The sequence below is a fragment of the Rattus rattus genome, chromosome X (assembly GCF_011064425.1).
Source record: "Rattus rattus isolate New Zealand chromosome X, Rrattus_CSIRO_v1, whole genome shotgun sequence".
Taxonomy (NCBI): Eukaryota; Metazoa; Chordata; class Mammalia; order Rodentia; family Muridae; genus Rattus; species Rattus rattus.
Window position 1 is genome coordinate 109809293 of NC_046172.1, and position 9008 is coordinate 109818300.

The following is a 9008-nucleotide window of genomic DNA, read 5'->3' on the forward strand; positions in this document are numbered from 1 at the left end:
AGGGACTAAGTTATGCAAAGACTCTGAGAATCCTTTAAATGAATAGTCCCATAACATTTTGATAACAGTCACTGACAAAAGGCTACTTCAGAGCCTAGGTGCCATCCCTCCAGGTTTGTGCTAGAAACAGTGGTTCTGCTAAAAATTCTGCTACAGGAAGCCTAGTATGGTGTGTGTGTGTGTGTGTGTGTGTGTGTGTGTGTGTGTGTGTGTGTGTGTGTGTGTGTGTGTGTTTCATGTTCATGCTAAGGTTTGTATGTGGAGATCAGAAGATAATTTGAGGAACTCTGTTCTCCCCTGCATGCTACCATTACCATGTGGGCCTCAGGGATGACTTTCATCTACTGAGCCATCTCACAGGCCCCAGATTTTTATGTTATTTTGGCCTTTTCGAGACAGTGTTTCTCTGTATAGCTGTGGCTGTCCTGGAACTCCCATAATAGCCTAGGTTGGCCTCCAACTCAGAGATTTGCCTGCCTCTGCCTCTGCCTCGTGAGCGCAGATAAAAAGTGTGGGATACCACCATTGGAGCAGCCCACCCAGATTCTTATTTAACTTGCTTGGAAGTGCCAAAGCAGAATCACTTGAGTTGCAGGTCCTATCTTTAAGTCACACCAAAGAAGGAGGTAGGGACGACAGGAAACGCTGTTTAAAAGACAAGATTTAGAAAGTTGATATGTGAGAATGGCTGTGGGGAGCCAGACTGTTGTCAGCTGCCTTTAATCCTAGCACTCTGGAAGCAAAGACAGGTAGATCTTTGATTGAGGTCAGGCTGGTGGACATAGCAAGTTCCAGTACAGTTGGGGCTACACAGATAAACCCCGTGTCAGGGGAAACAAAAACAAACGAACAAATCAAGAACAGAACACAAAAACCAAACCAAAACAAAACCAACTACCACTGACAACGAACCCCATAAAACAATCAAAATAACAACAAAAATTTTTAAAAAGAAAATTATTATGTAAGCAGTATTTTAGAAAGTTTTTTCTTGTAAATTAAAAAAAACAGTTTATATAACTACAAGACTATATGACAGGAGTGAAAAGAGGAAAACAAATTTGTGTTTAAAATAACCGTGGGTACCATCAGCCAATGACTGAAACAAGTCGATTTAATTCGTCTTTTCTGTTAAAACATGAAAGGTATATCAAGTCTGGTGTTTTTAAAAATTGGTACTTTTAATGTTAATTCCCAGGGCGATCGCGGATTTTGTATTCGCATGCGCTCAGACAGAATCTGGACCTCTGCTTTGGGGTTACCGCCCAGGGTTAGCAGCAGCATGGCTGATGGTTCTCATGGTGCTGTTCTGCTTTCCCAAGGCGAGTATCCCAGTCTCCGGGTCAGGGCCTTCGAGGCTGCTCGTGGCAGTGCACATGCTAGCACTCATCAATGGCCAGCTGGGCAGTTACTAGGGCGCCCGGATGTACACGTTCGGGGGTGGGGGGTGGAGGGGTGGTGGTTTTCCCATCAGGCAGTGCGTCCTGTTATATTCTGGGGTGTTCTGGCAACAGTAGCTCATTTGGCGCTGGATGTCTCCAGGGTTCCTGCTGTGGTCACCGCCGCCGCCATTTGAGTGGCAGGCAACCGGTGTTTCTGCGCCCCTCCCTTCTCGCTCCGCCTCCTCCTCTTCTCGCCCCTCTTTCCCCCTCCTCCTGTCCTTCCTTCTTCTCTTCCACCCGCTGCTCCTCCTCCTTCTCTGAGCTCCGGACGTCCTGCAGCGGTCTGGGTAAGCCACTCCGCGCCTCCCCGCTTCAGAGGTGAGCAAAGTAGCCGCGATCCGCGCCCAGGGCTTCCGTGCCCTGGATAGTAGAGACCCGAAGCCCGATCGTGCGTGGCCCACCATCTTGTTTCGGGCCACCGGGAGGGGAAGGTCGCCTGAGCAACGCGAATCTTGGGCTGCTCCTGGCGATCGCCGGCGGCCGCCTCCCAGGCCTGGACTGTGCATGGGTGGCCTCGTGGGCCCCGGTCGGCGGTAGCTTGGGCTCCCCAGGCCTGGGAGGCAGTCCGGCCCCCAATATCTCTCTGGCTTGGCTTCTGGAGTCAGCTCCTGCTGCTCTTTTGTACATTGGATAGCGACGGGACCCTCCTGTCCCCCGATCTCTTCAGTCTTGGGAAAGGCTGATGGGCATGCCGAACTTTCCAGCCTCGGGCTCCTGCGGCCCTTAAGTTCTGCCCTACCCCTTGCCCAGGACTGCTAGCGGTTTTCCTGTGCTAGTACCCCGATTCTTCCCAAAGGGACTGCCCTCCTCTGTCAAAGAAATCTTGCTCTCTTCGGGTTATTGTCTAGAGTCTAGATTCTAGATAAAAAAAAAAAAAAACCCAGATGGGAGAGACGTGGACTTAGATGAACGATTTTCCATCAGTGAGCTGTGCAGGATTTTTCGTTTTTAAGCAATGGGGAAAGCATTTCATTCGGAGGAGGAAAACCTGCTGCAAACATGGGAGTTCCTTTCAATGCTCCTCAAGTTTGAATTCTTTTAGGAAGAAGTCTTAATGTGAAGTGAACCAGTTTCTTCCAAATGTGGGAGACCTTTATCCAAGGACCTCTCTTTGTTTGGGAGGATTAGCTAATTTTTTTAAAGTCTATGAGCTAAAATTTTTCGTTTTGTTGTTTGAAGGTTGGATTATGAGTTTCAGTGTCTTTTAGCGCCTCTAAAACTATATTTGATACATAAATCCAGTTTTAAACTACAAAAGTTCCCTAGGTTTGTGAGGTGCCTTAAAGAGTTACAGTATAATTCAAGCCATCTTAAAATAAGAACTAAAAGGAAGAAACTCTATCTGTGAAGGAGCTAATCTGTGCCTTTGCTTTAATAATTGTGATAACATTTGAATGCTTGCATGATGCCACTACTTCACAGGGTTGTAAGGTATTAGAGAACTGTTTTGAAGGTGAAGAAATAGCTTCAAGAGGTTATGTGGTCAGTGAATAGAGCCAGTTGTGGTGGTTTTTAAAATTACAGTGTGTGTGTGTGTGTGTGTGTGTGTGTGTGTGTGTGTGTGTGTGTGTGTGTGTGCGGGCACGCGTGTGTATAGTTTGAAGGTCAGACGACAGCGTGGTAGTTGTAATTTCTTACCTTCTACTGTATAGATCCCGCAGGTGGATCTCTGGTCATTTGAGGAGCAGCCCCCCATTACTTGCTGGGCCAGTCTCACAGAACTCTTGCTGTTTTGGTTTATTTGTTTTTGTCTTTGAGAAGGTCCCATATAGCCCAGGCCTTATATTTGATATGTAACTGAGGCCATCTGTGAACTTCTGATCCTGCTGGCTCAGCCTCCAAAATACAGGGATTCCAGCTAAGAGCCCTCATGCCTGTCACCTTAAAACCAGTTCTTTTTAAAATTTATTTAATCTATTTTTACACTCCAGATTTTATACCCCTCCCGGTCCACCCTCTGACTGTTCCACATACCAAGCCTCCTCCCCCCATCTCCACAAGGATGTCCTCATTCCCCCCACGCCCACTCCACTAGACCTCCCCACTCCCTGGGGCCTCCAGTCTCTTGAGGGTTAGGTGCATCTTAAAACCAGTTCTTAAGCCAATGACTTCTGGCTTTTACCTAAGGTTCAATTCGTTAAATAATGCCTCATTTTTAATAGGCATCTCAAAGTGCCAGAGAAAGAAAAGCAAGGAGGCTCACCTAAAATTTTTAAGAAGTGTTATTCATTTCCTGTCTCTATAATTTTTCAAAATCATTTTTCTTTTGTTAAGATTTATGTTATTATATATCTAGCATCCTGACTGCATATATACCTGCAGGCCAGAAGAGGGCCTCAGATCTCATTACAGATGGTTGTGAGCCACCATGTGGCTGCTGGGAATTGAACGCAGAACTCTGGAAGAGCAGTCAGTGCTCTTATCCTCTCCAGCCCCTTGTCTCAACATTTTTAAAAGACTTTTTTGGTACATTTTAGTATTTGAATAATACTACATCTAAGAATGTTGAAAAACTGCAGAAGAGTATTGGAAAGAGTTCTGATAATGAATTCCCGACTTCAGCTTTTCCTATTCAGTCCCATGACTCCAGTTTGCTAAAATTTCCAATATAGGCTGGCCTTTTCAGACCGATGTTTCACCACTTAGCATTACCTTTTTATTATGGGGAGAGATATAGAATTCTATGCCTTCCTTTTCTTCCACTTATTTATTTTATTTTTCTAGGAGAACATTTAGAACCATGCAGAATTTTTTTTTTTTGAAGTACTAGGGGTCAGTTTGTATATACTAGTTATAGCTGAATAATTTTTTTCTTTCTACTTTCAGGGAGGACTTTGTCTTTCTGGAGCTAGGAAGGTGACATAATGGCTGCCACCAAACCTGACAACCTGAGTTCAATCCCAGGGGCCCATATGGTAGAAGGAGAGAACCAACTCCTTTAGGTTGTCTTTCTGACTTTCACACGTGCTAACAATTTAGACATGATACTCTTTTTATACCTAGAAAAATGAAAAGCATCAAGGTATGATGGTGCATACCTTTGATCCTAGCAGTTGGGAGGCAGAAGCAGGAAGATCATTGCAAGTTTAAGGCCAGCCTGGTGCATACACAAATGCCAGAGCATTCACGTAATGGTTAAAGGACAACTTACATAGTTGGTTCTCTCCTTCCATTTTGTGAGCTCCAAGAATTGAACTCAGATAATCAGGTTTGGCGGCAGGTTCTTTACTTACTGAGCCATCTGCCTAGCCTAACTAATGCATTTTAGGAGCTGAGATGCCTCCTTTTTCCTCCCAATCCTAAGTATTGGGCTCTTGTGCATGCTGAGCAAATTCTCTTATTGAGCTACAAACTAGCTCTTGATTTCCCAAGCCAGGGTTTCACTGCTAACCCTGAACCTTCCTATGTAGCATAGCCAAGCCTGTAATTCATGATTCTCCTGCCCCACCCTCTCAGGTTCTGGGATTACACATAAATGCCACCACATCTAGCTATAACCAAGATTATTTGGGGGAGGAGGTAGAAATTGTAGACTATATGGTGTGTGTATGAGAGCTGAAGATATAATTTAAACTGAAATTCCTTTTAATGAAGCTATTCAAATTTTTTTCTTTTATTTTTTTTTTCGGAGCCAGGGACCGAACCCAGGGCCTTGCGCTTGCTAGGCAAGCGCTCTACCATTGAGATAAATCCCCAACCCCCCCTTTTTTTTAAAGATTTATTTGTTTATTTTTTATTTTTAATGTAAGCGCACTGTAGCTATCTTCAGACACACCAGAAGAGGGCATCAGATCTCATTACACATGGTTGTGAGCCACCATGTGGTTGCTGGGATTTGAACTCAGGACCTCTGGAAGAGCAGTCAGTGCTCTTAACCACTGAGCCATCTCTCCAGCCCTCAAATTTTTTATTATCTTAATGTAACACCTGTTTTTAAAGGTCCAAATTAGGGCTGGAATAAGTTGCTTATGGAAAAGCACTAGCTTAGCCCATATAAAGCCTTAAATTTGATCACCAACACCACAAAAATAAAATCTTAAATGCCTATAAACAGTCTCCATTTGCGGTTGGGAATACAGCTATAAGCAGCCTTGCCTGGATGTTGTTTTGTGGTTTTTCTTTTTTTTTTTTTAAGATTTATTTGTTTTATGTATATGAGTGCCCTATCTGCATGTACGCCTGCATACCAGAAGAGAGCATCAGATTCCTTTATAGATGGTTGTAAACCACCCACTACATGATTGGTGGTAATTAAACTCAGTACATTTGGAAGAACAGCCAGTGCTCTTAACCATTAACCGATGAACCATCTCTCCAGCCCCTAGTGTTACATATTTTATTTTAATTTTTATTATGCATTGTATTTGTGTGTACAGGTGCACCTGTGAATGTATATATGTGGATGCTTGTGAAAGTCACAGGCCAACCTCAGGTGTCATCCTCAGAAATTCCATCTACCTCCTTGAAACAAGGTCACCAACTAGGAGAGACTGGTTGGACAACAAGCTCCAGGAGTCCTCCTGACTCTGCCTCCTCAGCTCTGGAATTACAAGTGCATGTTTTTATGCTGTTGGTTCTGGTGATAAGACTCAGGTCCCATACTTGAAGGGCAAGGACTATACAGAAAAGAACTATCTCCCCAGTCCACTATCACTTTTATTTAATTAACACACACACACACACACACACACACACACACACACACACACACCCCAATCACTCCCAAGATCTCCACACAACACCAGGTGAAAAAACAACCCTGACCCTAGTAGATGCAAAATCACAACATGAAAATATAAGAAATATGAAAACCAACATAGGTTAATATGATAAGGCTTCAACTTTTGAGTTCAAAGATATCAAAATGATTTTGTGTGTGTGTGTGTGTGTGTGTGTGTGTGTGTGTATACACATGTGTATGGGTATGTGCATGCTTGCACACATCAGAGGACAACTTGCAGAAGTTGGTTCTTTCTTAAAGTGATGTTTTCAGACTTGGCAACAAGTGCCTGTATTAGTAAGAAGCTCTACCAGCATGATGTTTATAAGATGGAAAACAAAGTCCTAGCCTGTTACCTTTTCAGGAGTCATATGGTAAGTTTGCTTAAGATTGAAATTAGATTCAAAGATTTCTGACTCAAATTTCATGTTTCAGTATTTAGTATTATTTTGAACTCATAAAATTAATTGGCATCTTGCTTGTTTTTAGTTGATTCTTCAATTTTATGGATAAAGACAACTCTCTTCAAGAAAAAAGTAAGTATCATTTCTGCTTTTGATACTAGCATATATGGATTTTTTTTAAAGATTTATTTAATATTTTGTATATGAGTACACTGTAGCTGTCTTCTGACACACCAGAAGAGGGCATCGGATTCCATTACAGATGGTTGTGAGCCACCATGTGGTTGCTGGGATTTGAACTCAGGACCTCTGAAAGAGCAGTCGGTGCTCTTAACCACTGAGCCATCTCTGCAGCCCGGATTTTTAAAATTACATCTATTTATTTACTTACTTACCTGTTTGTGTGTGTATATGCATGTGTGTGCAGAGAACAGCTTGGGGGTGGTTTTCCTTCTACATCTTGGATGCTGGGTATTAAACTTATATCATCAGTCTTAGTGGCAAATGCCTTTTGCTGGCTGAGCCATCTTGACAACCCATGAATGGCATTTATACTGATAACCTTTTTTTCAATAGATTTACTGAGAGGTGAGTACATTTACTTTTTACTTAGATTTACTTAGATTAAAGTTATAAATATAATGAAAAGTGAATGATCTACAAAAAATATGAATAAATGGGCAAAGAAGTTGACTCACTGGCTAACTGCTTGCTTGCTGCACTAGCATGAGACTCTTAGTTCAAATCCTCAGCACTGGTGTAAAAAGCTAGGTGTGGCTGTTTCCATCTGCAATCCTAGCATTTGACAAAGGGGCCAGGGAAAAGTGAATTATTGGTAGCCAGCCTAGCTCCACATTCAGCGAGAAATCCTTTCTCAAGAGAATACAGTAGAGAGTGAGAGAGTTTTTCCTCTGGTTCTTATGAGCACACACATCTGCACATAAATCACACATACACAAAAATGTAAGATAGAAATCATATGTATGAACAAGTGACTTTTTAAAACTATCGATAAACACAAGTTGTATTTCATACTAAACCTGTCGTTCTTAGCACAGATTAATGCCTGATTTATATGCAGTAAACAAAGTAGAAATAATATGTCCTTCCCTCTGATATTGGCATTAATAAGTTAAGATGCATTAAAATTGGCTCAGCGATGGGAATTTGTAACGCCTAGGAAGCACAAGGTCTGGGGTTCAGTCCCCAACCCGGAAAAAAAAAAAAAAAAGAAAAAAAAAAAATGCACATTAAAAATAGTGAAAAAGTTTGAGCTGTCATATTAAAATCTTGAATTTCTGATAATAAAATAAATGATTCTAGGTAGAAGAATTAATTGATTAGAGGTAGAAAAAACACATTGAATGTAAGATTGAAACTCTGAATTATATTTTTATAATGTTTAACAGAAGATCCTCACATAACATTTTGGGAATTACAGGCGGCTGCCATATATGCTCAACATTTTTCCTTTAAAAAAACATTTTATTTTTATGTGTATGGATGTTTTTGCCCCATGTATATCTTGCCTGCCACATATGTACCTGTTGCCATTTTGAAAGCAGTGAACTACTGATTACAGATGAATCTTAGGTACCATATGGGTGCCTATTAACTGGTGAAGGCCTCTGGAAGAGCAACAAGTGCTCTCAACTGATGAACCATCTTTCCAGCTCATCTTCCCAGCTTTTTTGTGGGCTCTGGGATCTGAACCTTTATCCTCATGCTTACATAGTAAGTGCTGTATCCGCTGAGCACTTTCATTTGACTGCCTTCCATCTCCCCCATCACCCTTTTATTTAGTGAACGTGTGCTTATGTGTGCACGTGTGTGTTTGTGTGCAGGCATGTGGCATATGAGGAGGTCAGAGGACACGTTCTGAGAATCATTTATCTCCTACTATTTAGGTGCTGGTACTGAAATCCAGGTGGACAGACTTGGTGGTAGTATCCTCCTCTTTTCTTTCTTTCTTTTTTTTTTTTTTTTTTTTTTTTTTTTTTTTTTTTTTTTTTTTTTTTTTTTTTTTTTTTGGTTATAGGGACTCATGTATACTAAGATATACCTTAACATCATTTACAATTAACAGAGTGTTGTGGAACACTATGTCCTCTGAGTGCTGGCAGTCTCCTGGCCTGGAGCATGTTGAAATGAGTCACAGAGTCAGACTCAGGTGTAGCTTTAAGACTTATGGCCTCCAACATTTTTGGCTCTCTAACTGCCTACCAATGCTTGTTGATAAAACTTCTAAAAGGTCCTAGAAACTTTCTTGCCTGAGGATTGGGCAATTGCATCCTATAGCCTAAAAGCTACAGCCTTTGTTCTATCTCCACAGAAACTGCACCAACTCCTAACTGAGCCTGCTAGTTAAAGTTGCAGAAAGGAAAAGGGACACTTTGAAAAAGAATGATTTTTAGTGTTTATTTTCTAAGTTCTAAAAAAGTT

The 9008-nt window shown here is 41.7% G+C and overlaps 1 long non-coding RNA gene across 1 annotated transcript; it reads left to right on the forward strand.

The window, feature by feature from the left end:
- The first annotated feature begins 1507 nt into the window (after window positions 1-1507).
- On the forward strand, window positions 1508-8512 carry LOC116888473. The gene is made up of 3 exons (XR_004386315.1): window positions 1508-1760; window positions 6652-6698; window positions 8411-8512. It is a non-coding gene; the product is annotated as an uncharacterized LOC116888473 (long non-coding RNA).
- The last annotated feature ends 496 nt before the right edge of the window (window positions 8513-9008 follow it).